This window comes from Lissotriton vulgaris, unplaced genomic scaffold (assembly GCF_964263255.1).
Source record: "Lissotriton vulgaris unplaced genomic scaffold, aLisVul1.2 SCAFFOLD_1851, whole genome shotgun sequence".
NCBI classification, from domain to species: Eukaryota; Metazoa; Chordata; class Amphibia; order Caudata; family Salamandridae; genus Lissotriton; species Lissotriton vulgaris.
Window position 1 is genome coordinate 110,276 of NW_028240813.1, and position 20,462 is coordinate 130,737.

The 20,462-nt window shown below is 39.5% G+C and overlaps 14 non-coding genes across 14 annotated transcripts; all 14 read right to left on the reverse strand.

The window, feature by feature from the left end:
• Positions 1–1,285: 1,285 nt before the first annotated feature.
• TRNAV-CAC (transfer RNA valine (anticodon CAC)) lies at positions 1,286–1,358 on the reverse strand. Its single transcript has one exon. It is a non-coding gene; the product is annotated as a tRNA-Val (tRNA).
• Positions 1,359–1,658: 300 nt separating this feature from the next.
• On the reverse strand, positions 1,659–1,730 carry TRNAP-UGG (transfer RNA proline (anticodon UGG)). The gene has a single exon. It is a non-coding gene; the product is annotated as a tRNA-Pro (tRNA).
• A 2,135-nt stretch (positions 1,731–3,865) lies between these two features.
• Positions 3,866–3,938, reverse strand: TRNAV-CAC (transfer RNA valine (anticodon CAC)). The gene has a single exon. It is a non-coding gene; the product is annotated as a tRNA-Val (tRNA).
• Positions 3,939–4,238: 300 nt separating this feature from the next.
• TRNAP-UGG (transfer RNA proline (anticodon UGG)) lies at positions 4,239–4,310 on the reverse strand. Its single transcript has one exon. It is a non-coding gene; the product is annotated as a tRNA-Pro (tRNA).
• Positions 4,311–6,492: 2,182 nt separating this feature from the next.
• TRNAV-CAC (transfer RNA valine (anticodon CAC)) lies at positions 6,493–6,565 on the reverse strand. Its single transcript has one exon. It is a non-coding gene; the product is annotated as a tRNA-Val (tRNA).
• A 2,611-nt stretch (positions 6,566–9,176) lies between these two features.
• Positions 9,177–9,249, reverse strand: TRNAV-CAC (transfer RNA valine (anticodon CAC)). Its single transcript has one exon. It is a non-coding gene; the product is annotated as a tRNA-Val (tRNA).
• A 300-nt stretch (positions 9,250–9,549) lies between these two features.
• Positions 9,550–9,621, reverse strand: TRNAP-UGG (transfer RNA proline (anticodon UGG)). The gene has a single exon. It is a non-coding gene; the product is annotated as a tRNA-Pro (tRNA).
• A 2,155-nt stretch (positions 9,622–11,776) lies between these two features.
• TRNAV-CAC (transfer RNA valine (anticodon CAC)) lies at positions 11,777–11,849 on the reverse strand. Its single transcript has one exon. It is a non-coding gene; the product is annotated as a tRNA-Val (tRNA).
• Positions 11,850–12,149: 300 nt separating this feature from the next.
• Positions 12,150–12,221, reverse strand: TRNAP-UGG (transfer RNA proline (anticodon UGG)). The gene has a single exon. It is a non-coding gene; the product is annotated as a tRNA-Pro (tRNA).
• A 2,135-nt stretch (positions 12,222–14,356) lies between these two features.
• On the reverse strand, positions 14,357–14,429 carry TRNAV-CAC (transfer RNA valine (anticodon CAC)). Its single transcript has one exon. It is a non-coding gene; the product is annotated as a tRNA-Val (tRNA).
• Positions 14,430–14,729: 300 nt separating this feature from the next.
• Positions 14,730–14,801, reverse strand: TRNAP-UGG (transfer RNA proline (anticodon UGG)). Its single transcript has one exon. It is a non-coding gene; the product is annotated as a tRNA-Pro (tRNA).
• A 2,546-nt stretch (positions 14,802–17,347) lies between these two features.
• TRNAP-UGG (transfer RNA proline (anticodon UGG)) lies at positions 17,348–17,419 on the reverse strand. Its single transcript has one exon. It is a non-coding gene; the product is annotated as a tRNA-Pro (tRNA).
• Positions 17,420–19,653: 2,234 nt separating this feature from the next.
• Positions 19,654–19,726, reverse strand: TRNAV-CAC (transfer RNA valine (anticodon CAC)). Its single transcript has one exon. It is a non-coding gene; the product is annotated as a tRNA-Val (tRNA).
• Positions 19,727–20,026: 300 nt separating this feature from the next.
• Positions 20,027–20,098, reverse strand: TRNAP-UGG (transfer RNA proline (anticodon UGG)). The gene has a single exon. It is a non-coding gene; the product is annotated as a tRNA-Pro (tRNA).
• Positions 20,099–20,462: the final 364 nt, after the last annotated feature.

A 20,462-nucleotide genomic window follows, 5' to 3' on the forward strand; every position in this document is an offset into this window, starting at 1 on the left:
GCCACATTTTGTTGAATCACCAAGGTACAACTACAGAGGAATATATGAGTCTGAACGACATGGAACTCTTAGCTAACACATCACAATGTGTGATGCTTGCCAACCAAGCACTAGATTCTGGAGCGCTGATGATCAGAACATTCTGCTCCTGAAGGAAAGGAAAGACAGCTTGATGGAAAATAAAGTCTCAGTTTATAGTAACGCTCTCTCTCTCCCAATATCTATCTATCTATCTATCTATCTATCTATCTATCTATCTATCTATCTATCTATCTATCTATCTATCTATCTATCTATCTATCTATCTATCTATCTATCTATCTATCTATCTATCTATCTATCTATCTATCTATCTATCTATCTATCTATCTATCTATCTATCTATCTATCTATCTATCTATCTATCTATCTTATATATGGATACCTGCGTACACATACATATAGATATGCCATGCATTCCTTTAGATTTGTTCCAACCTCTTACCATTTATTTGAGAATCCCTACTTTTCAAGTGACTGCAAATGAAGTCATTTCCGGCACTTTTTGGCCGGTGCAAGGTAACAAAAACACATGACAACTTTTAATAAAAATCATTGGTCTCTTTGTTAACGCGCACTGTCAAACATGGGGCTTTCACACGTCAGGTAAACATGATAACCAATACACAACAGAAGCAGATGTAGATTGCTTATCAATGCCGGGATAGAACAGTTGTGAATTGAGTAGAAGAAGGGCCCCTGAATTGATACTTATTATATACAGCCTGTAAGATAATGAAAAATGCAGGCTAGGAAAGGAGATGCAAATATCAATGTATTAGAAAAATACATAAAGAGGAGTGATTTGCTTTTATTCATTCAAGGCTAGAAAAAATCAACATACTATTGCAAGCATTCATACACCACCAAATAGAAATAAACAATTCTGACATTAAACGTAAAGGTGACGATGCATTTGTATCATCACCTTGAGAAGGGTCACCGAGGAATTGAGCCCAGGGCTTCTGCACTTAAACACCAGAAACACTCCACTAAACTAAGATGCCTGTTGGTGCCAACAATTCCCAAAGTTAATGCGTGTTCTAGGTGAGCAATGAACAGAATGCAGGGCTCTTTTCAAAGCGAGGTCTGTGAATCAACAGATACATCCACATGCCAATTACTTTAGTGTTTTTAAGAGAATTCACTTTCTTGGAACGAGTCTGCATGAAACCATCTTCAGGGCCTGGACAATTTCATGGCAAAACGGCACCTCTCAACATTGCAGCCAAGACAATATAACAACTGTTTCTGCCCGGTTTCGAACCGGGGACCTTTCGCGTGTGAGGCGAACGTGATAACCACTACACTACAGAAACAGATGTCTACAGTTGATTCTTCTGTGATGAAACTTCTCAAAACAGGCTATTCCAAGGGCCTCTGGTTTTAGATTTCTTTCATGAAACCTTCCCAGACAGCCCTAGCTGAACGCTTGTATATGCCATGCAAGTTCAGCATTTTTGCAAAATGCTTAAAGAGAAATGTTTCCTATTTGCTCAGGCAGGGCAAGGTTAAAAGCATGAGACTCTAGCAAATATTCATCCACTACTGCAAAGAGAAAATTGATATTGGCTTTGAAATGCATACTGCAATACTACTTTAAAAAAGCACCAATAAAAGGGCTCGTCCGGGATTTGAACCCGGGACCTCTCGCACCCAAAGCGAGAATCATACCCCTAGACCAACGAGCCTTCGAAAGGCCCGCACCTCTGAAAAGCTAATACCAGCTCTAAGCACGCAATGAAGATCATGCTGGGGACTTTTTCATGCTTGGTCTGTGAATATACATGAAATTCAGTGTCAACTTACCCTTTCTCAAATGATATCACTATCATTTATAAGTGTCCCCTTTTATTTTGTCCCAGCATTGGACACGTCTTACAGAAAGTCAGCACTTATTTATCTATTTCTGCATTGGCTAGACCCTAAAGAGAAAGGATAAAAAGCTGTTCATAGCAACATAAGAAACACATGTTGCATTTTCTCTCAAATGCTTATTCCCTTTGTGCAAATCGGAATGCCAAGATGAATAACTGGGCCACAGATTCTGGCTAATTATCTTTCCCTTGAATGCAAGTAGCAATAAAAACGGCCTAATGCAGGACTAAAGCATTCCTTGCAAGCCTCTAACATCATAACATAACTGAGCTGCTGGTAGCAAGCTAAGCAATACCTTCCCATGTGCTAATCCGCTCAATCAGCGCTCGATCAGGCTCGATCAGGCGAGATATAGAAAAGGTGGAAAGGGTCCAAATGGCTGTCCCTTCCTTTTTAGTGTGGGTCCTTCTGACTATCATAGGATTGCTTGTAAGAGTGGCCAGGGTCAGAGAAAAAACTTTCAACCCTTCTTAGTGTTCTATCCAGAAGCAGGCATTTTCTGGGCCTTTAATTTCAGGCTTTTCCCAGCAGTCTCTGTTCTGCCTATGTAAATTAACAAAAGCAGTGCTTATTCATCACTTACTCTAATGTCCTTACTGTCCAGAAAGCTCTGCCTAAGTATGCTTTTTTTCTTTTTCAGTGAAATTCTAAATGTTTTTTCCGCCCAGTCTATGGCAGTAGAATGCTGCTTATGATGCCACATTTTGTTGAATCACCAAGGTACAACTACAGAGGAATATATGAGTCTGAACGACATGGAACTCTTAGCTAACACATCACAATGTGTGATGCTTGCCAACCAAGCACTAGATTCTGGAGCGCTGATGATCAGAACATTCTGCTCCTGAAGGAAAGGAAAGACAGCTTGATGGAAAATAAAGTCTCAGTTTATAGTAACGCTCTCTCTCTCCCAATATCTATCTATCTATCTATCTATCTATCTATCTATCTATCTATCTATCTATCTATCTATCTATCTATCTATCTATCTATCTATCTATCTATCTATCTATCTATCTATCTATCTATCTATCTATCTATCTATCTATCTATCTATCTATCTATCTATCTATCTATATATGGATACCTGCGTACACATACATATAGATATGCCATGCATTCCTTTAGATTTGTTCCAACCTCTTACCATTTATTTGAGAATCCCTACTTTTCAAGTGACTGCAAATGAAGTCATTTCCGGCACTTTTTGGCCGGTGCAAGGTAACAAAAACACATGACAACTTTTAATAAAAATCATTGGTCTCTTTGTTAACGCGCACTGTCAAACATGGGGCTTTCACACGTCAGGTAAACATGATAACCAATACACAACAGAAGCAGATGTAGATTGCTTATCAATGCCGGGATAGAACAGTTGTGAATTGAGTAGAAGAAGGGCCCCTGAATTGATACTTATTATATACAGCCTGTAGGATAATGAAAAATGCAGGCTAGGAAAGGAGATGCAAATATCAATGTATTAGAAAAATACATAAAGAGGAGTGATTTGCTTTTATTCATTCAAGGCTAGAAAAAATCAACATACTATTGCAAGCATTCATACACCACCAAATAGAAATAAACAATTCTGACATTAAACTTAAAGGTGACGATGCATTTGTATCATCACCTTGAGAAGGGTCACCGAGGAATTGAGCCCAGGGCTTCTGCACTTAAACACCAGAAACACTCCACTAAACTAAGATGCCTGTTGGTGCCAACAATTCCCAAAGTTAATGCGTGTTCTAGGTGAGCAATGAACAGAATGCAGGGCTCTTTTCAAAGCGAGGTCTGTGAATCAACAGATACATCCACATGCCAATTACTTTAGTGTTTTTAAGAGAATTCACTTTCTTGGAACGAGTCTGCATGAAACCATCTTCAGGGCCTGGACAATTTCATGGCAAAACGGCACCTCTCAACATTGCAGCCAAGACAATATAACAACTGTTTCTGCCCGGTTTCGAACCGGGGACCTTTCGCGTGTGAGGCGAACGTGATAACCACTACACTACAGAAACAGATGTCTACAGTTGATTCTTCTGTGATGAAACTTCTCAAAACAGGCTATTCCAAGGGCCTCTGGTTTTAGATTTCTTTCATGCAACCTTCCCAGACAGCCCTAGCCGAACGCTTGTATATGCCATGCAAGTTCAGCATTTTTGCAAAATGCTTAAAGAGAAATGTTTCCTATTTGCTCAGGCAGGGCAAGGTTAAAAGCATGAGACTCTAGCAAATATTCATCCACTACTGCAAAGAGAAAATTGATATTGGCTTTGAAATGCATACTGCAATACTACTTTAAAAAAGCACCAATGAAAGGGCTCGTCCGGGATTTGAACCCGGGACCTCTCGCACCCAAAGCGAGAATCATACCCCTAGACCAACGAGCCTTCGAAAGGCCCGCACCTCTGAAAAGCTAATACCAGCTCTAAGCACGCAATGAAGATCATGCTGGGGACTTTTTCATGCTTGGTCTGTGAATATACATGAAATTCAGTGTCAACTTACCCTTTCTCAAATGATATCACTATCATTTATAAGTGTCCCCTTTTATTTTGTCCCAGCATTGGACACGTCTTACAGAAAGTCAGCACTTATTTATCTATTTCTGCATTGGCTAGACCCTAAAGAGAAAGAATAAAAAGCTGTTCATAGCAACATAAGAAACACATGTTGCATTTTCTCTCAAATGCTTATTCCCTTTATGCAAATCGGAATGCCAAGGTGAATAACTGGGCCACAGATTCTGGCTAATTATCTTTCCCTTGAATGCAAGTAGCAATAAAAACGGCCTAATGCAGGACTAAAGCATTCCATGCAAGCCTCTAACATCATAACATAACTGAGCTGCTGGTAGCAAGCTAAGCAATACCTTCCCAAAATGAGAAGTACATGTGCTAATCCGCTCAATCAGCGCTCGATCAGGCTAAGATATAGAAAAGGTGGAAAGGGTCCAAATGGCTGTCCCTTCCTTTTTAGGGTGGGTCCTTCTGACTATCATAGGATTGCTTGTAAGAGTGGCCAGGGTCAGAGAAAAAACTTTCAACCCTTCTTAGTGTTCTATCCAGAAGCAGGCATTTTCTGTGCCTTTAATTTCAGGCTTTTCCCAGCAGTCTCTGTTCTGCCTATGTAAATTAACAAAAGCAGTGCTTATTCATCACTTACTCTAATGTCCTTACTGTCCAGAAAGCTCTGCCTAAGTATGCTTTTTTTCTTTTTCAGTGAAATTCTAAATGTTTTTTCTGCCCAGTCTATGGCAGTAGAATGCTGCTTATGATGCCACATTTTGTTGAATCACCAAGGTACAACTACAGAGGAATATATGAGTCTGAACGACATGGAACTCTTAGCTAACACATCACAATGTGTGATGCTTGCCAACCAAGCACTAGATTCTGGAGCGCTGATGATCAGAACATTCTGCTCCTGAAGGAAAGGAAAGACAGCTTGATGGAAAATAAAGTCTCAGTTTATAGTAACGCTCTCTCTCTCCCAATATCTATCTATCTATCTATCTATCTATCTATCTATCTATCTATCTATCTATCTATCTATCTATCTATCTATCTATCTATCTATCTATCTATCTATCTATCTATCTATCTATCTATCTATCTATCTATCTATCTATCTATCTATCTATCTATCTATCTATCTATCTATCTATCTATCTATCTATCTATCTATCTATCTATCTTTATATATGGATACCTGCGTACACATACATATAGATATGCCATGCATTCCTTTAGATTTGTTCCAACCTCTTACCATTTATTTGAGAATCCCTACTTTTCAAGTGACTGCAAATGAAGTCATTTCCGGCACTTTTTGGCCGGTGCAAGGTAACAAAAACACATGACAACTTTTAATAAAAATCATTGGTCTCTTTGTTAACGCGCACTGTCAAACATGGGGCTTTCACACGTCAGGTAAACATGATAACCAATACACAACAGAAGCAGATGTAGATTGCTTATCAATGCCGGGATAGAACAGTTGTGAATTGAGTAGAAGAAGGGCCCCTGAATTGATACTTATTATATACAGCCTGTAAGATAATGAAAAATGCAGGCTAGGAAAGGAGATGCAAATATCAATGTATTAGAAAAATACATAAAGAGGAGTGATTTGCTTTTATTCATTCAAGGCTAGAAAAAATCAACATACTATTGCAAGCATTCATACACCACCAAATAGAAATAAACAATTCTGACATTAAACGTAAAGGTGACGATGCATTTGTATCATCACCTTGAGAAGGGTCACCGAGGAATTGAGCCCAGGGCTTCTGCACTTAAACACCAGAAACACTCCACTAAACTAAGATGCCTGTTGGTGCCAACAATTCCCAAAGTTAATGCGTGTTCTAGGTGAGCAATGAACAGAATGCAGGGCTCTTTTCAAAGCGAGGTCTGTGAATCAACAGATACATCCACATGCCAATTACTTTAGTGTTTTTAAGAGAATTCACTTTCTTGGAACGAGTCTGCATGAAACCATCTTCAGGGCCTGGACAATTTCATGGCAAAACGGCAACTCTCAACATTGCAGCCAAGACAATATAACTACTGTTTCTGCCCGGTTTCGAACCGGGGACCTTTCGCGTGTGAGGCGAACGTGATAACCACTACACTACAGAAACAGATGTCTACAGTTGATTCTTCTGTGATGAAACTTCTCAAAACAGGCTATTCCAAGGGCCTCTGGTTTTAGATTTCTTTCATGCAACCTTCCCAGACAGCCCTAGCTGAACGCTTGTATATGCCATGCAAGTTCAGCATTTTTGCAAAATGCTTAAAGAGAAATGTTTCCTATTTGCTCAGGCAGGGCAAGGTTAAAAGCATGAGACTCTAGCAAATATTCATCCACTACTGCAAAGAGAAAATTGATATTGGCTTTGAAATGCATACTGCAATACTACTTTAAAAAAGCACCAATGAAAGGGCTCGTCCGGGATTTGTACCCGGGACCTCTCGCACCCAAAGCGAGAATCATACCCCTAGACCAACGAGCCTTCGAAAGGCCCGCACCTCTGAAAAGCTAATACCAGCTCTAAGCACGCAATGAAGATCATGCTGGGGACTTTTTCATGCTTGGTCTGTGAATATACATGAAATTCAGTGTCAACTTACCCTTTCTCAAATGATATCACTATCATTTATAAGTGTCCCCTTTTATTTTGTCCCAGCATTGGACACGTCTTACAGAAAGTCAGCACTTATTTATCTATTTCTGCATTGGCTAGACCCTAAAGAGAAAGGATAAAAAGCTGTTCATAGCAACATAAGAAACACATGTTGCATTTTCTCTCAAATGCTTATTCCCTTTGTGCAAATCGGAATGCCAAGATGAATAACTGGGCCACAGATTCTGGCTAATTATCTTTCCCTTGAATGCAAGTAGCAATAAAAACGGCCTAATGCAGGACTAAAGCATTCCTTGCAAGCCTCTAACATCATAACATAACTGAGCTGCTGGTAGCAAGCTAAGCAATACCTTCCCAAAATGAGAAGTACATGTGCTAATCCGCTCAATCAGCGCTCGATCAGGCTCGATCAGGCGAGATATAGAAAAGGTGGAAAGGGTCCAAATGGCTGTCCCTTCCTTTTTAGTGTGGGTCCTTCTGACTATCATAGGATTGCTTGTAAGAGTGGCCAGGGTCAGAGAAAAAACTTTCAACCCTTCTTAGTGTTCTATCCAGAAGCAGGCATTTTCTGGGCCTTTAATTTCAGGCTTTTCCCAGCAGTCTCTGTTCTGCCTATGTAAATTAACAAAAGCAGTGCTTATTCATCACTTACTCTAATGTCCTTACTGTCCAGAAAGCTCTGCCTAAGTATGCTTTTTTTCTTTTTCAGTGAAATTCTAAATGTTTTTTCCGCCCAGTCTATGGCAGTAGAATGCTGCTTATGATGCCACATTTTGTTGAATCACCAAGGTACAACTACAGAGGAATATATGAGTCTGAACGACATGGAACTCTTAGCTAACACATCACAATGTGTGATGCTTGCCAACCAAGCACTAGATTCTGGAGCGCTGATGATCAGAACATTCTGCTCCTGAAGGAAAGGAAAGACAGCTTGATGGAAAATAAAGTCTCAGTTTATAGTAACGCTCTCTCTCTCCCAATATCTATCTATCTATCTATCTATCTATCTATCTATCTATCTATCTATCTATCTATCTATCTATCTATCTATCTATCTATCTATCTATCTATCTATCTATCTATCTATCTATCTATCTATCTATCTATCTATCTATCTATCTATCTATCTATCTATCTATCTATCTATCTATCTATCTATGTATCTATCTATCTATCTATCTATCTATCTATCTATCTATCTATCTATCTATCTATCTATCTATCTATCTTTATATATGGATACCTGCGTACACATACATATAGATATGCCATGCATTCCTTTAGATTTGTTCCAACCTCTTACCATTTATTTGAGAATCCCTACTTTTCAAGTGACTGCAAATGAAGTCATTTCCGGCACTTTTTGGCCGGTGCAAGGTAACAAAAACACATGACAACTTTTAATAAAAATCATTGGTCTCTTTGTTAACGCGCACTGTCAAACATGGGGCTTTCACACGTCAGGTAAACATGATAACCAATACACAACAGAAGCAGATGTAGATTGCTTATCAATGCCGGGATAGAACAGTTGTGAATTGAGTAGAAGAAGGGCCCCTGAATTGATACTTATTATATACAGCCTGTAAGATAATGAAAAATGCAGGCTAGGAAAGGAGATGCAAATATCAATGTATTAGAAAAATACATAAAGAGGAGTGATTTGCTTTTATTCATTCAAGGCTAGAAAAAATCAACATACTATTGCAAGCATTCATACACCACCAAATAGAAATAAACAATTCTGACATTAAACGTAAAGGTGACGATGCATTTGTATCATCACCTTGAGAAGGGTCACCGAGGAATTGAGCCCAGGGCTTCTGCACTTAAACACCAGAAACACTCCACTAAACTAAGATGCCTGTTGGTGCCAACAATTCCCAAAGTTAATGCGTGTTCTAGGTGAGCAATGAACAGAATGCAGGGCTCTTTTCAAAGCGAGGTCTGTGAATCAACAGATACATCCACATGCCAATTACTTTAGTGTTTTTAGGAGAATTCACTTTCTTGGAACGAGTCTGCATGAAACCATCTTCAGGGCCTGGACAATTTCATGGCAAAACGGCACCTCTCAACATTGCAGCCAAGACAATATAACAACTTTTTCTGCCCGGTTTCGAACCGGGGACCTTTCGCGTGTGAGGCGAACGTGATAACCACTACACTACAGAAACAGATGTCTACAGTTGATTCTTCTGTGATGAAATTTCTCAAAACAGGCTATTCCAAGGGCCTCTGGTTTTAGATTTCTTTCATGCAACCTTCCCAGACAGCCCTAGCTGAACGCTTGTATATGCCATGCAAGTTCAGCATTTTTGCAAAATGCTTAAAGAGAAATGTTTCCTAGTTGCTCAGGCAGGGCAAGGTTAAAAGCATGAGACTCTAGCAAATATTCATCCACTACTGCAAAGAGAAAATTGATATTGGCTTTGAAATGCATACTGCAATACTACTTTAAAAAAGCACCAATGAAAGGGCTCGTCCGGGATTTGAACCCGGGACCTCTCGCACCCAAAGCGAGAATCATACCCCTAGACCAACGAGCCTTCGAAAGGCCCGCACCTCTGAAAAGCTAATACCAGCTCTAAGCACGCAATGAAGATCATGCTGGGGACTTTTTCATGCTTGGTCTGTGAATATACATGAAATTCAGTGTCAACTTACCCTTTCTCAAATGATATCACTATCATTTATAAGTGTCCCCTTTTATTTTGTCCCAGCATTGGACACGTCTTACAGAAAGTCAGCACTTATTTATCTATTTCTGCATTGGCTAGACCCTAAAGAGAAAGAATAAAAAGCTGTTCATAGCAACATAAGAAACACATGTTGCATTTTCTCTCAAATGCTTATTCCCTTTGTGCAAATCGGAATGCCAAGGTGAATAACTGGGCCACAGATTCTGGCTAATTATCTTTCCCTTGAATGCAAGTAGCAATAAAAACGGCCTAATGCAGGACTAAAGCATTCCATGCAAGCCTCTAACATCATAACATAACTGAGCTGCTGGTAGCAAGCTAAGCAATACCTTCCCAAAATGAGAAGTACATGTGCTAATCCGCTCAATCAGCGCTCGATCAGGCTCGATCAGGCGAGATATAGAAAAGGTGGAAAGGGTCCAAATGGCTGTCCCTTCCTTTTTAGGGTGGGTCCTTCTGACTATCATAGGATTGCTTGTAAGAGTGGCCAGGGTCAGAGAAAAAACTTTCAACCCTTCTTAGTGTTCTATCCAGAAGCAGGCATTTTCTGGGCCTTTAATTTCAGGCTTTTCCCAGCAGTCTCTGTTCTGCCTATGTAAATTAACAAAAGCAGTGCTTATTCATCACTTACTCTAATGTCCTTACTGTCCAGAAAGCTCTGCCTAAGTATGCTTTTTTTCTTTTTCAGTGAAATTCTAAATGTTTTTTCTGCCCAGTCTATGGCAGTAGAATGCTGCTTATGATGCCACATTTTGTTGAATCACCAAGGTACAACTACAGAGGAATATATGAGTCTGAACGACATGGAACTCTTAGCTAACACATCACAATGTGTGATGCTTGCCAACCAAGCACTAGATTCTGGAGCGCTGATGATCAGAACATTCTGCTCCTGAAGGAAAGGAAAGACAGCTTGATGGAAAATAAAGTCTCAGTTTATAGTAACGCTCTCTCTCTCCCAATATCTATCTATCTATCTATCTATCTATCTATCTATCTATCTATCTATCTATCTATCTATCTATCTATCTATCTATCTATCTATCTATCTATCTATCTATCTATCTATCTATCTATCTATCTATCTATCTATCTATCTATCTATCTATCTATCTATCTATCTATCTTTATATATGGATACCTGCGTACACATACATATAGATATGCCATGCATTCCTTTAGATTTGTTCCAACCTCTTACCATTTATTTGAGAATCCCTACTTTTCAAGTGACTGCAAATGAAGTCATTTCCGGCACTTTTTGGCCGGTGCAAGGTAACAAAAACACATGACAACTTTTAATAAAAATCATTGGTCTCTTTGTTAACGCGCACTGTCAAACATGGGGCTTTCACACGTCAGGTAAACATGATAACCAATACACAACAGAAGCAGATGTAGATTGCTTATCAATGCCGGGATAGAACAGTTGTGAATTGAGTAGAAGAAGGGCCCCTGAATTGATACTTATTATATACAGCCTGTAGGATAATGAAAAATGCAGGCTAGGAAAGGAGATGCAAATATCAATGTATTAGAAAAATACATAAAGAGGAGTGATTTGCTTTTATTCATTCAAGGCTAGAAAAAATCAACATACTATTGCAAGCATTCATACACCACCAAATAGAAATAAACAATTCTGACATTAAACTTAAAGGTGACGATGCATTTGTATCATCACCTTGAGAAGGGTCACCGAGGAATTGAGCCCAGGGCTTCTGCACTTAAACACCAGAAACACTCCACTAAACTAAGATGCCTGTTGGTGCCACCAATTCCCAAAGTTAATGCATGTTCTAGGTGAGCAATGAACAGAATGCAGGGCTCTTTTCAAAGCGAGGTCTGTGAATCAACAGATACATCCACATGCCAATAACTTTAGTGTTTTTAAGAGAATTCACTTTCTTGGAACGAGTCTGCATGAAACCATCTTCAGGGCCTGGACAATTTCATGGCAAAACGGCACCTCTCAACATTGCAGCCAAGACAATATAACAACTGTTTCTGCCCGGTTTCGAACCGGGGACCTTTCGCGTGTGAGGCAAACGTGATAACCACTACACTACAGAAACAGATGTCTACAGTTGATTCTTCTGTGATGAAACTTCTCAAAACAGGCTATTCCAAGGGCCTCTGGTTTTAGATTTCTTTCATGCAACCTTCCCAGACAGCCCTAGCTGAACGCTTGTATATGCCATGCAAGTTCAGCATTTTTGCAAAATGCTTAAAGAGAAATGTTTCCTATTTGCTCAGGCAGGGCAAGGTTAAAAGCATGAGACTCTAGCAAATATTCATCCACTACTGCAAAGAGAAAATTGATATTGGCTTTGAAATGCATACTTCAATACTACTTTAAAAAAGCACCAATGAAAGGGCTCATCCGGGATTTGAACCCGGGACCTCTCGCACCCAAAGCGAGAATCATACCCCTAGACCAACGAGCCTTCGAAAGACCCGCACCTCTGAAAAGCTAATACCAGCTCTAAGCACGCAATGAAGATCATGCTGGGGACTTTTTCATGCTTGGTCTGTGAATACACATGAAATTCAGTGTCAACTTACCCTTTCTCAAATGATATCACTATCATTTATAAGTGTCCCCTTTTATTTTGTCCCAGCATTGGACACGTCTTACAGGAAGTCAGCACTTATTTATCTATTTCTGCAGTGGCTAGACCCTAAAGAGAAAGAATAAAAAGCTGTTCATAACAACATAAGAAACACATGTTGCATTTTTTCTCTAATGCTTATTCCCTTTGTGCAAATCGGAATGCCAAGCTGAATAACTGGGCCACAGATTCTGGCTAATTATCTTTCCCTTGAATGCAAGTAGCAATAAAAACTGCCTAATGCAGGACTAAAGCATTCCTTGCAAGCCTCTAACATCATAACATAACTGAGCTGCTGGTAGCAAGCTAAGCAATACCTTCCAAAAATGAGAAGTACATGTGCTAATCCGCTCAATCAGCGCTCGATCAGGCTCGATCAGGCGAGATATAGAAAAGGTGGAAAGGGTCCAAATGGCTGTCCCTTCCTTTTTAGGGTGGGTCCTTCTGACTATCATAGGATTGCTTGTAAGAGTGGCCAGGGTCAGAGAAAAAACTTTCAACCCTTCTTAGTGTTCTATCCAGAAGCAGGCATTTTCTGTGCCTTTAATTTCAGGCTTTTCCCAGCAGTCTCTGTTCTGCCTATGTAAATTAACAAAAGCAGTGCTTATTCATCACTTACTCTAATGTCCTTACTGTCCAGAAAGCTCTGCCTAAGTATGCTTTTTTTCTTTTTCAGTGAAATTCTAAATGTTTTTTCTGCCCAGTCTATGGCAGTAGAATGCTGCTTATGATGCCACATTTTGTTGAATCACCAAGGTACAACTACAGAGGAATATATGAGTCTGAACGACATGGAACTCTTAGCTAACACATCACAATGTGTGATGCTTGCCAACCAAGCACTAGATTCTGGAGCGCTGATGATCAGAACATTCTGCTCCTGAAGGAAAGGAAAGACAGCTTGATGGAAAATAAAGTCTCAGTTTATATTAACGCTCTCTCTCTCCCAATATCTATCTATCTATCTATCTATCTATCTATCTATCTATCTATCTATCTATCTATCTATCTATCTATCTATCTATCTATCTATCTATCTATCTATCTATCTATCTATCTATCTATCTATCTATCTATCTATCTATCTATCGATCTTTATATATGGATACCTGCGTACACATACATATAGATATGCCATGCATTCCTTTAGATTTGTTCCAACCTCTTACCATTTATTTGAGAATCCCTACTTTTCAAGTGACTGCAAATGAAGTCATTTCCGGCACTTTTTGGCCGGTGCAAGGTAACAAAAACACATGACAACTTTTAATAAAAATCATTGGTCTCTTTATTAACGCGCACTGTCAAACATGGGGCTTTCACACGTCAGGTAAACATGATAACCAATATACAACAGAAGCAGATGTAGATTGCTTATCAATGCCGGGATAGAACAGTTGTGAATTGAGTAGAAGAAGGGCCCCTGAATTGATACTTATTATATACAGCCGGTAAGATAGTGAAAAATGCAGGCTAGGAAAGGAGATGCAAATATCAATGTATTAGAAAAATACATAAAGAGGAGTGATTTGCTTTTATTCATTCAAGGCTAGAAAAAATCAACATACTATTGCAAGCATTCATACACCACCAAATAGAAATAAACAATTCTGTCATTAAACGTAAAGGTGACGATGCATTTGTATCATCACCTTGAGAAGGGTCACCGAGGAATTGAGCCCAGGGCTTCTGCACTTAAACACCAGAAACACTCCACTAAACTAAGATGCCTGTTGGTGCCAACAATTCCCAAAGTTAATGCATGTTCTAGGTGAGCAATGAACAGAATGCAGGGCTCTTTTCAAAGCGAGGTCTGTGAATCAACAGATACATCCACATGCCAATTACTTTAGTGTTTTTAAGAGAATTCACTTTCTTGGAACGAGTCTGCATGAAACCATCTTCAGGGCCTGGACAATTTCATGGCAAAACGGCACCTCTCAACATTGCAGCCAAGACAATATAACAACTGTTTCTGCCCGGTTTCGAACCGGGGACCTTTCGCGTGTGAGGCAAACGTGATAACCACTACACTACAGAAACAGATGTCTACAGTTGATTCTTCTGTGATGAAACTTCTCAAAACAGGCTATTCCAAGGGCCTCTGGTTTTAGATTTCTTTCATGCAACCTTCCCAGACAGCCCTAGCTGAACGCTTGTATATGCCATGCAAGTTCAGCATTTTTGCAAAATGCTTAAAGAGAAATGTTTCCTATTTGCTCAGGCAGGGCAAGGTTAAAAGCATGAGACTCTAGCAAATATTCATCCACTACTGCAAAGAGAAAATTGATATTGGCTTTGAAATGCATACTTCAATACTACTTTAAAAAAGCACCAATGAAAGGGCTCATCCGGGATTTGAACCCGGGACCTCTCGCACCCAAAGCGAGAATCATACCCCTAGACCAACGAGCCTTCGAAAGACCCGCACCTCTGAAAAGCTAATACCAGCTCTAAGCACGCAATGAAGATCATGCTGGGGACTTTTTCATGCTTGGTCTGTGAATACACATGAAATTCAGTGTCAACTTACCCTTTCTCAAATGATATCACTATCATTTATAAGTGTCCCCTTTTATTTTGTCCCAGCATTGGACACGTCTTACAGGAAGTCAGCACTTATTTATCTATTTCTGCAGTGGCTAGACCCTAAAGAGAAAGAATAAAAAGCTGTTCATAACAACATAAGAAACACATGTTGCATTTTTTCTCTAATGCTTATTCCCTTTGTGCAAATCGGAATGCCAAGCTGAATAACTGGGCCACAGATTCTGGCTAATTATCTTTCCCTTGAATGCAAGTAGCAATAAAAACTGCCTAATGCAGGACTAAAGCATTCCTTGCAAGCCTCTAACATCATAACATAACTGAGCTGCTGGTAGCAAGCTAAGCAATACCTTCCAAAAATGAGAAGTACATGTGCTAATCCGCTCAATCAGCGCTCGAAATCCGCTCAATCAGCGCTCGATCAGGCTCGATCAGGCGAGATATAGAAAAGGTGGAAAGGGTCCAAATGGCTGTCCCTTCCTTTTTAGGGTGGGTCCTTCTGACTATCATAGGATTGCTTGTAAGAGTGGCCAGGGTCAGAGAAAAAACTTTCAACCCTTCTTAGTGTTCTATCCAGAAGCAGGCATGTTCTGTGCCTTTAATTTCAGGCTTTTCCCAGCAGTCTCTGTTCTGCCTATGTAAATTAACAAAAGCAGTGCTTATTCATCACTTACTCTAATGTCCTTACTGTCCAGAAAGCTCTGCCTAAGTATGCTTTTTTTCTTTTTCAGTGAAATTCTAAATGTTTTTTCTGCCCAGTCTATGGCAGTAGAATGCTGCTTATGATGCCACATTTTGTTGAATCACCAAGGTACAACTACAGAGGAATATATGAGTCTGAACGACATGGAACTCTTAGCTAACACATCACAATGTGTGATGCTTGCCAACCAAGCACTAGATTCTGGAGCGCTGATGATCAGAACATTCTGCTCCTGAAGGAAAGGAAAGACAGCTTGATGGAAAATAAAGTCTCAGTTTATATTAACGCTCTCTCTCTCCCAATATCTATCTATCTATCTATCTATCTATCTATCTATCTATCTATCTATCTATCTATCTATCTATCTATCTATCTATCTATCTATCTATCTATCTATCTATCTATCTATCTATCTATCTATCTATCTATCTATCTATCTATCTATCTATCTATCTTTATATATGGATACCTGCGTACACATACATATAGATATGCCATGCATTCCTTTAGATTTGTTCCAACCTCTTACCATTTATTTGAGAATCCCTACTTTTCAAGTGACTGCAAATGAAGTCATTTCCGGCACCTTTTGGCCGGTGCAAGGTAACAAAAACACATGCCAACTTTTAATACAAATCATTGGTCTCTTTATTAACGCGCACTGTCAAACATGGGGCTTTCACACGTCAGGTAAACATGATAACCAATACACAACAGAAGCAGATGTAGATTGCTTATCAATGCCAGGATAGAATAGTTGTGAATTGAGTAATAGAAGGGCCCCTGGATTGATACTTATTATATACAGCCTGTAAGATAGTGAAAAATGCAGGCTAGGAAAGGAGATGCAAATATCAATGTATTAGAAAAATACATAAAGAGGAGTGATTTGCTTTTATTCATTCAAGGCTAGAAAAAATCAACATACTATTGCAAGCATTCATACACCACCAAATAGAAATAAACAATTCTGACATTAAACGTAAAGGTGACGATGCATTTGTATCATCACCTTGAGAAGGGTCACCGAGGAATTGAGCCCAGGGCTTCTGCACTTAAACACCAGAAACACTCCACTAAACTAAGATGCCTGTTGGTGCCAACAATTCCCAAAGTTAATGCATGTTCTAGGTGAGCAATGAACAGAATGCAGGGCTCTTATGAAAGCGAGGTCTGTGGGTCTGTGAATCAACAGATACATCCACATGCCAATTACTTTAGTGTTTTTAAGAGAATTCACTTTCTTGGAATGAGTCTGCATGAAACCATCTTCAGGGCCTGGACAATTTCATGGCAAAACGGCACCTCTCAACATTGCAGCCAAGACAATATAACAACTGTTTCTGCCCGGTTTCAAACCGGGGACCTTTCGCGTGTGAGGCAAACGTGATAACCACTACACTACAGAAACAGATGTCTACAGTTGATTCTTCTGTGATGAAACTTCTCAAAACAGGCTATTCCAAGGGCCTCTGGTTTTAGATTTCTTTCATGCAACCTTCCCAGACAGCCCTAGCTGAACGCTTGTATATGCCATGCAAGTTCAGCATTTTTGCAAAATGCTTAAAGAGAAATGTTTCCTATTTGCTCAGGCAGGGCAAGGTTAAAAGCATGAGACTCTAGCAAATATTCATCCACTACTGCAAAGAGAAAATTGATATTGGCTTTGAAATGCATAATTCAATACTACTTTAAAAAAGCACCAATGAAAGGGCTCGTCCGGGATTTGAACCCGGGACCTCTCGCACCCAAAGCGAGAATCATACCCCTAGACCAACGAGCCTTCGAAAGACCCTCACCTCTGAAAAGCTAATACCAGCTCTAAGCACGCAATGAAGATCATGCTGGGGACTTTTTCATGCTTGGTCTGTGAATACACATGAAATTCAGTGTCAACTTACCCTTTCTCAAATGATATCACTATCATTTATAAGTGTCCCCTTTTATTTTGTCCCAGCATTGGACACGTCTTACAGGAAGTCAGCACTTATTTATCTATTTCTGCAGTGGCTAGACCCTAAAGAGAAAGAATAAAAAGCTGTTCATAACAACATAAGAAACACATGTTGCATTTTTTCTCAAATGCTTATTCCCTTTGTGCAAATCGGAATGCCAAGCTGAATAACTGGGTCACAGATTCTGGCTAATTATCTTTCCCTTGAATGCAAGTAGCAATAAAAACTGCCTAATGCAGGACTAGAGCATTCCTTGCAAGCCTCTAACATCATAACATAACTGAGCTGCTGGTAGCAAGCTAAGCAATACCTTCCCAAAATGAGAAGTACATGTGCTAATCCGCTCAATCAGCGCTCGATCAGGCTCGATCAGGCGAGATATAGAAAAGGTGGAAAGGGTCCAAATGGCTGTCCCTTCCTTTTTAGGGTGGGTCCTTCTGACTATCATAGGATTGCTTGTAAGAGTGGCCAGGGTCAGAAAAAAACTTTCAAACCTTCTCAGTGTTCTATCCAGAAGCAGGCATTTTCTGTGCCTTTAATTTCAGGCTTTTCCCAGCAGTCTCTGTTCTGCCTATGTAAATTAACAAAAGCAGTGCTTATTCATCACTTACTCTAATGGCCTTACTGTCCAGAAAGCTCTGCCTAAGTATGCTTTTTTTCTTTTTCAGTGAAATTCTAAATGTTTTTTCCGCCCAGTCTATGGCAGTAGAATGCTGCTTATGATGCCACATTTTGTTGAATCACCAAGGTACAACTACAGAGGAATATATGAGTCTGAACGACATGGAACTCTTAGCTAACACATCACAATGTGTGATGCTTGCCAACCAAGCACTAGATTCTGGAGCGCTGATGATCAGAACATTCTGCTCCTGAAGGAAAGGAAAGACAGCTTGATGGAAAATAAAGTCTCAGTTTATATTAACGCTCTCTCTCTCCCAATATCTATCTATCTATCTATCTATCTATCTATCTATCTATCTATCTATCTATCTATCTATCTATCTATCTATCTATCTATCTATCTATCTATCTATCTATCTATCTATCTATCTATCTATCTATCTATCTATCTATCTATCTATCTATCTATCTATCTATCTATCTATCTATCTATCTATCTATCTATCTATCTATCTATCTATCTATCTATCTATCTATCTATCTATCTATCTATCTATCTATCTTTATATATGGATACCTGCGTACACATACATATAGATATGCCATGCATTCCTTTAGATTTGTTCCAACCTCTTACCATTTATTTGAGAATCCCTACTTTTCAAGTGACTGCAAATGAAGTCATTTCCGGCACTTTTTGGCCGGTGCAAGGTAACAAAAACACATGACAACTTTTAATAAAAATCATTGGTCTCTTTATTAACGCGCACTGTCAAACATGGGGCTTTCACACGTCAGGTAAACATGATAACCAATATACAACAAAAGCAGATGTAGATTGCTTATCAATGCCGGGATAGAACAGTTGTGAATTGAGTAGAAGAAGGGCCCCTGAATTGATACTTATTATATACAGCCTGTAAGATAGTGAAAAATGCAGGCTAGGAAAGGAGATGCAAATATCAATGTATTAGAAAAATACATAAAGAGAAGTGATTTGCTTTTATTCATTCAAGGCTAGAAAAAATCAACATACTATTGCAAGCATTCATACACCACCAAATAGAAATAAACAATTCTGACATTAAACGTAAAGGTGACGATGCATTTGTATCATCACCTTGAGAAGGGTCACCGAGGAATTGAGCCCAGGGCTTCTGCACTTAAACACCAGAAACACTCCACTAAACTAAGATGCCTGTTGGTGCCAACAATTCCCAAAGTTAATGCATGTTCTAGGTGAGCAATGAACAGAATGCAGGGCTCTTTTCAAAGCGAGGTCTGTGAATCAACAGATACATCCACATGCCAATTACTTTAGTGTTTTTAAGAGAATTCACTTTCTTGGAACGAGTCTGCATGAAACCATCTTCAGGGCCTGGACAATTTCATGGCAAAACGGCACCTCTCAACATTGCAGCCAAGACAATATAACAACTGTTTCTGCCCGGTTTCGAACCGGGGACCTTTCGCGTGTGAGGCAAACGTGATAACCACTACACTACAGAAACAGATGTCTACAGTTGATTCTTCTGTGATGAAACTTCTCAAAACAGGCTATTCCAAGGGCCTCTGGTTTTAGATTTCTTTCATGCAACCTTCCCAGACAGCCCTAGCTGAACGCTTGTATATGCCATGCAAGTTCAGCATTTTTGCAAAATGCTTAAAGAGAAATGTTTCCTATTTGCTCAGGCAGGGCAAGGTTAAAAGCATGAGACTCTAGCAAATATTCATCCACTACTGCAAAGAGAAAATTGATATTGGCTTTGAAATGCATACTTCAATACTACTTTAAAAAAGCACCAATGAAAGGGCTCATCCGGGATTTGAACCCGGGACCTCTCGCACCCAAAGCGAGAATCATACCCCTAGACCAACGAGCCTTCGAAAGACCCGCACCTCTGAAAAGCTAATACCAGCTCTAAGCACGCAATGAAGATCATGCTGGGGACTTTTTCATGCTTGGTCTGTGAATACACATGAAATTCAGTGTCAACTTACCCTTTCTCAAATGATATCACTATCATTTATAAGTGTCCCCTTTTATTTTGTCCCAGCATTGGACACGTCTTACAGGAAGTCAGCACTTATTTATCTATTTCTGCAGTGGCTAGACCCTAAAGAGAAAGAATAAAAAGCTGTTCATAACAACATAAGAAACACATGTTGCATTTTTTCTCAAATGCTTGCTTATTCCCTTTGTGCAAATCGGAATGCCAAGCTGAATAACTGGGCCACAGATTCTGG